The sequence below is a fragment of the Papaver somniferum genome, chromosome 11 (genome assembly GCF_003573695.1).
Source record: "Papaver somniferum cultivar HN1 chromosome 11, ASM357369v1, whole genome shotgun sequence".
Taxonomy (NCBI): domain Eukaryota; kingdom Viridiplantae; phylum Streptophyta; class Magnoliopsida; order Ranunculales; family Papaveraceae; genus Papaver; species Papaver somniferum.
This window is the reverse complement of record NC_039368.1, coordinates 70,152,500-70,159,871: the sequence shown is the minus strand read 5'-3', so window position 1 is coordinate 70,159,871 and position 7,372 is coordinate 70,152,500.

Genomic DNA, 7,372 nt, shown 5'->3' with positions numbered 1-7,372 from the left:
TCATCATCTAATCAAGTCAACGACTGGCTAATCAAATACACGCCTGCTTTGCAGACTCCACATTCGTGAGACATCAATCACGTCACATGGGGGATATTAATAAGGGTTTTAGTCTAGCGTCCTACATCACGTGTGTTCATCCACGATGAGAAATGTGAGTAAGTCGTGCAAGCATTTGAGGGAGTTAGTAAAGTAGTGGGTGGACAATCAACCAAGTCTCTGCACGATCTGGAACTGGTTAAACCACGATTTCCCACTTTCCCACTCTTTTACTCGATAAACTGTCACACTTACTGGAGATCCTTGTGTCGATTAGTCTGGCAATATAAATAATTCTCTGAATCCACGATTGAAGGATACAAAATTTTTCGAGCAATCACTCTCAAAAATTCCATCAATCGACCAAAACTTATTCGAACTCAACAGTTCACAGAAAACTTGCAGAAACCTTAAACACATTCACAATCCTTGATCATCATTGATCTCACACACTTCTCAGCTTCCCTCCTACATATCAAACCTCTTCCCTCTTTGTGACCGAATTGACTCTGGAACGCCCATTTCTTGGCTTAGGCCGGAGTCCTACAGATTGATCTCTCGAACTCAAAGCACTCCCGTGCAGTGCATCTGTTTGAGGTTAGGCAGTTCGCTCGGTTGAGGAGCCTCCGTCATACGGTCATCTCTTCATTCCCTAAAAACCAGCGAATCATTTTTCCACATCTACAACCGGAAAATTTGTTGCTGAGATGATGAACAAGTGTAACAAAGAATATCTTGGATATCCTCCTGTAATTTTGCACGAGTGTCCATATATACCACAAGATCAGAAAGTTTCAATGGACGCACGAGCATGGAATTCCACTATTAGGGGAATTCCGAACCAGCAAAATATTTTCAGATCAAGAGCAATCATGCCTAATAAGTTTCATGAAGGAGATCTAGTTCTCAAAGCAACTAAGCGCAATATTCATTCTGAAAAGAACTCTAACTGGGAAGGACCTTTCATGACCGCTAAGTCCGTGGTTGGTGGATAGTATAAAGTGATCAACATGCATGGCAAGACAAGCGTGGCAATAATACACGAGAATTGGCTCAAAACCTTTGACGTCAGAGACATTCGGCGCTTGAGATGTTGGACGTTCGTACAAACACCAAGGCTGCTTAAATTTGCAATTCTAGGATTTTCTTACCTGTATTTTCAATTCCTCTAAAACGTATGTGTTTGTACCCCATTAAAATGGTGCACATGCGTATTACATAAGCTATTGCATAGCGGTGAAACACGGTTTATTGGAGAAACCTGTTTGGCTTATTGAGGAAGCCCAACCGGACTTATTAAGGAAGCCAGGTGGTTTATTAAAGAAACCAACTCTAGCTTTTTGAGGAAGCCCAACCATACTTATTAAGGAAACCCGGTGGTTTATTAAATAAACCAACTCTGGCTTATTGAGGAAGACCAAACCGGACTTATTAAGGAAGCCCAATGGTTTATTAAAGAAACCATCCTATCTTATTATGGAATCCCAATTGGGTTATTTTGAGGCCCAATAGTTTATTATGGAAGCCAGTTTCAGATCCTAAAAGATTTACATATGGATATTTCAAGATAGACACGAATCTTGTGAAGATATACAATGATCTTCAAAGATAGATTCAAATCTGGGGAAGATATAAAAAGATCTTTGAAGATAAACATAAATATGGGGAAGATAGACATGGATCTCCAAGGATAAGTACAAATCTAGGTGGTTATTTTGGATAACTACAAATCTAGGGTTAACTACAACTAAATAGGGTTTTTGCCCATAAATAGAGGCCAAAATCCAACTCTGAGGAGGAAAAAAGGAAAACTCCAATTCCTTTACATGGAATTCTAGGTTTGCTAACCTTTCAAGAATAATTGTAATCATCATATCAATAAAATCTCTCCCTACGGGATTCCATCCGTGGACGTAGGCACAACTTGTCGAACCACGTAAAATTCTTTATCTCTTTTATTTTCCTTCAATGTGTTTCATAACCCTAATTTTACATCATCAACATCAAATCAATCTCGTTTTGTGCCTAAAAGTAATTTTGGGTACAAACAGTGGCGCCAACTAAGGGGATTCGTGTAAGATAATCGTGTTTTGCCATTGAGAAAAGTCCGAAGGAAATATGTATGGATTTCACGTAAAAAATCAGCAAAAAAAAAAGGGTTCATAAAAACCGTTACGATGTTGATGAAACCGCTACGACAGCTGAACAAAATGTTACGAAGTTGAAGAAACTGTTGCAAAAAGGTTGAAGAAACCGTTACAACAGTTGAGACTCTTACGTAAGTTGATGAAACTGTTGCGAAGGGGTAAAAGAACCTTACAGAGGTTGAAGAAACTATTGCGAAAGGGTTAAACAAACCGTTACAACAGTTGAAGAAACCGTTATGAAGCTTAAAGAATCTGTTGTGAAAGGGTTGAAGAAACCGTTATAACGGTTGAAGAAACTGTTGCGAAGATTGCAGAAATTGTTGCAAAACAGCAGCAGAAACAATAAGAATATCGTCGTGAAAAGGGTAACAGAAGTATTTGTTGCAGTAACCGTAACAGAAAGCTCAAGGACAACATCCAGTTCACTCACAGGTGCAGCCGGTCCGGTTCATCATCTAGTTCAATCCGGTCCAACAGATCTGTTTCAATCATGGTCCGGCCCAGTAAAGACCAAACCGGTCCAACCAATTGCCACATCAGCAGACAATGCATAGTCATCAACTGCCACTTCAGCAGACATGGTACAGTTGCCATCCGACACGTCGTCAGTAACGCCACATCATCAAACGCGTTGTAATGTCAGCAGTGGGTTCTGTCTCGTTGCCCCACGTCAGCGACATTGGTCCAGTCATTGGCTGCCATGTCAGCATTCAGATTCAGTCAGCAATCCACGTCAGCAAAGTTTGCCACATTTGCGACAGCATGCGTGCTTCGTGCAAATATTTTTTCGTCAATAACTTCTTCATTTTAAGTCTGAATTGAGTGATTTTGGCTCATTTGAATCGTCTGCCAATTCCCTATAGTATGGAAGCAAAATTTTCTTTGTTTGAGAAACTTCTGTGTGCACTTAGGGAAGCAACAAGATCGAGTTCGAGGTTCGTGGATAACAACATGATCGAATTCAAAGTTCGTTTGATTTATTGTTTGAGGTTTGTCAGCAACGTGCTCAATTGATGATATGCAAAAAAAAAAAAAACTTGTGACGTACGATGAAAGGGTCCGGAATCGAGGGACACGCTACACCAAGACAACATTTTGAGGCGATTTCAAAAAGGAAAATCATGGTGGACCCAGAAATAGAGATGGCAACAGAAAAGATACCTGATTATAATTCCATTGTGTAGATGGGAAAAAACAATTTGCTGGTTTTTACGGGATTGAGGAGATGACCGTGCGGAGGAAACTACTTGAACCGAGCAAATGATCAACCTCACACAGATGCACTGCAAGAAGGGAGTGCTTTAAGTTCGAGAGATCAATCTGTAGGGCTCCGGCCTAAACCAAGACAATGGCCGTTCCGGAGTCAATTCGGTCACAAGAGAGGATGGGTTGATCTGTAAGAGGGAAGCTGAGAAATGTGTGAGATCAATGGTGATCAAATATTGTAGGTGTGTTGTGTATTCTGCGTGAAGAAATAAGATACACTCTGATTGATTGAATTTGTTAATCTCGTGTTGTCTGCTTGACTAGAGATTGTCCGTTCTTTTAATCATGATCCAAAGACTTATTTATATTGCTAGAATTGTAAACACCTTGATCCCATGAAGTGTGGCAGTTGCTGGAGTCAAAGAGTGGAGAAGTGGAAATCGTGTTAAAACCGGTTGCTCATCGTGCGGAGACTTGGTTAATTTTCCACCCACTACTTTGCTAACTCCTCCAACTGATTGCACGACTTGCTCATATTCTCGCCGTGTGTATGAACACACGAGCCGTAGACCGCCAGATCAAAACCCTAGTTATCCCCCATGTGACATGATTGATGTCTCGTGATTGTGGAGTCAGTTGCTGACTTCATGGGACGATGAGTCCTTGTATTGCTGAGTCTTGATTTGCAAATGTTCTGAGACTCATGAATTGAACATGTCTGTTGAGATAAAGTCATTATTGTCGATTTGTTGATAACTTAAGGTGAGCAAGTATTGTTGAATCGTTGAATATTGATAGTTGAATCAATATTCCTTAGTCTGAGCAAATATTGCTTGTCTGAGCAAAATGTTAATTTAAGATGCTGACATCTGAGTCGAGCATAATTATTAAAGTGTTGATCACGGGATCAATGTAAAATTATTAGTGTTTGAATCTGCTCAGAATTATGTTTTTGCAGAGCTCTGGATTCGAAACCCTAATTTTTTATCAATTGATGATTTATTGAAAATCAATCATAGAGTGAAGGAGGGACCGGCTACATGGGATGACGAGTCGACCATGTAGCGCCTAGATGCTCAAATGAGAAAAATACCAAAGTCTCTTGAAGACTAGTTGGTGAAAGGATGATTAAATGCTGCTTTAATCATTTATTAAAATAGTGCTCGTGTGAGCGTTAGGTAGTAAAACCTGATTATGGAGAGATGAGGGACCGACCAAGTGGTCATGGGACCGACCCTTGGTGGTCGTGGGACCAGTTGATGGTCGTTTCAGCAAACTCCAAGTTGTTTGAGAAGAGTTTGGACCCAATATGAGCAATTGAGCAAATTAGGTCAAAATTATTAAAATATGCGGGACCGGATATTTGAAAGCCTTAGGGACAGCCTTGGTCGGTCAAGGAGACATTCCCGTGTCACCATAATGTCCGTGTCTCAGTCCTGAGAGTTGATATTTTCTGATGCGCGTTTGAGCAACATTTTGAGAAAATATGAAGGATTCAGGGTTTTGCTGAAACTGGAGAATCTTCATGAGATGATGAAAAATAATTAATAAAATAGAGAAGTGCAAGGTGAGGAACCGGCTAGGGCATGGCCGGCCATCTAGCAAGCTTGGTCCCACAGCACCTTTCCCAATTTTATGTATTTTCCCTGATGTGAAGGAAATACCATGAAACTGAGGAATTTCATGAAGTTAAGGAATTTCCATGAGATTACGTAAATAATAATAATAAAATAGGGAGTCATGAAGTGTGGGACCGACTATGGCCAAGGCATGGCCGGCCGACGATGGGCACGGTCCCATGTCACTTTCCCTAATTTTATAATATTTTCATGATTTTAGGGAAATATCATGAAATCAAGGAGTTTGTTGAAACTAAGGATTTTCCTTGAAGTGAGGGAGTTTCCATGAGATGAGGGAAACAAATAATATTAAAATAATGAGACAAAGGGCGTGTCAGACCGACCACGACTAGGGCATGGCCGGCCGGCCAATGAGCCCGTCCCGTGAGCTTTTCCCTAATTTTATATTATTTTTCATGAGTTGAGGGAAATATCATGAAATCAGGGAATTTTCATGGGATGAGAGAAATAATAATATAATAAGGAATCATGAGGTGTGGGTCCGGCCATGGCTAGGGCATGGTCGCCCGGCTAGTGGGCCCGGTCCCGCGACACCTTTCCTACATTTTATTATTTCTTTGATACGAGGAAACACCATGAGACTGGGGAGTTTCCTTGAGACGAAGGAGATTTGTTCAAATGAAGGGATTTTCATGAGATCAGGGGAAAATAATAAAATATGATAAAATACAAAAATTGGGCGTGGGACTGACCACGACGTGGCTGGCCGGCCGGTGGGCCCAGTCCCCTGACGCCTTTGCTAATATTTTATTATTATTGTGTTTCTTCCTATTTTGCATAGGTTCATCGTTCCTTCGTGTTTTGGAATACTCGTTCGTGCATTCAGGTGTTCGTTTGCGCATTATTGCAGATAGCTGCTCAGACGCCCGTATGTTGAATATTTATCACTAACCCGTGGAATTCTGCTGGGAAGAACCACGAATTCAAGTGACGAAATATTATGAATAATGTAGAATATTTTTCAGGGATTCAGTTAATGAATCTAATAATTTAGGAATAATTAATTGATGACTCTATACTAGTACAATCGTCTAGGAGCATTAATTATTCAGGAATTGAGCGATATGAGCTTGTTGAAGCGTCATATTTCTTTTATATAGTCAGGGAAAACATTGTTACATCCTGAAGACGTTATGGCTCTATACTAGCAGGCAAGCTGTCTAGGAGCCGTCCAATCTTGTGATTCTATATAGAAGCAATTACTGAAATTGCTCAGTATTCATGAGACATGCCGTTGTCTCAGCTGAGAGACTACACATCTACATATGCTCTGAGAGACAATTTTCTCAGTCAGTGAGAGACATGAGCCTCAATACTCATCTGATTGCTGGATCAAGAACATGTACAATTATGGTTTTACGATTTTAGCCCTTGTCGAAAATCCACCATCTACACATTGCCATCTAGAAAGAGAAGACTGGATATAATAGATCTATTTTCTGCTTCACCTGGGGGCTTCTTTGCTTGGAAATATCTCTACAGATAATGGGGGCGGCTAAAGTGTCGCCAAGCACGCAATCAAAAGCAACTTGTTTGAAAAAGTTGAACAATAAAAGACATATTTTTATGTATCGTTCCAAGTAATGGGGGCGGCTAGGGTTGAGCGAACGAACGCCTGGGTAGGTAAGTCCTCACTAGTTGTTACATTATAAATCGAATTTATAATCACAAATGAGAACACTTTTTGCATGTGTATATTAAAAAAATACGTGCAATGTCTTTCTAATAAAGAGAAAGACAAAGACGAAGTATTTGATTATTAAAGAAATAGTTGCAATGTTTTTCTATATAAGAGAAAGACAAAGGCAAAGTATTTTGGTTATTAAGGAAATTGTTGTGATGTCTTTCTAATAAAGAGAAAGACGAAAACAAGGTGTTACAATATAATTAAGCTGAAGCTAAAATGGAGCGAGGGAAAAATATTAAAGAACACATATGGAGGAAATACTTGGAATGTTTTCCTAATATAGAGAAAGACAAAAACGAAGTGTTTTGCTTATCAAGAAAGTAGTTGTAATGTTTTTCTAGAAAAGAGAAAAACAAAAGCGAAGTTTTTTTATAGAAGTACTTCAAGAACAAGAGTAGAAATGTTTTAATAAAAGATGAAACAAAAGGAAAAAAATGAAAAGCATTTGGTAAAGAAGCTGGAGCGGAAGAAAGAAAATGTATGATAAAAAGCTAATGACATTCAACCTGTACACCAGAGATTATCGTACATTCATTATTCGCAGACACAAGAGCGTTGAGTTGGCAAAATCAAGGCCATTACGGGAGCATATGGGCAATCAATGTGCCTACCAAGATATGGGAGCAACCCGCATTCAAGTGAGAGTCAAATTC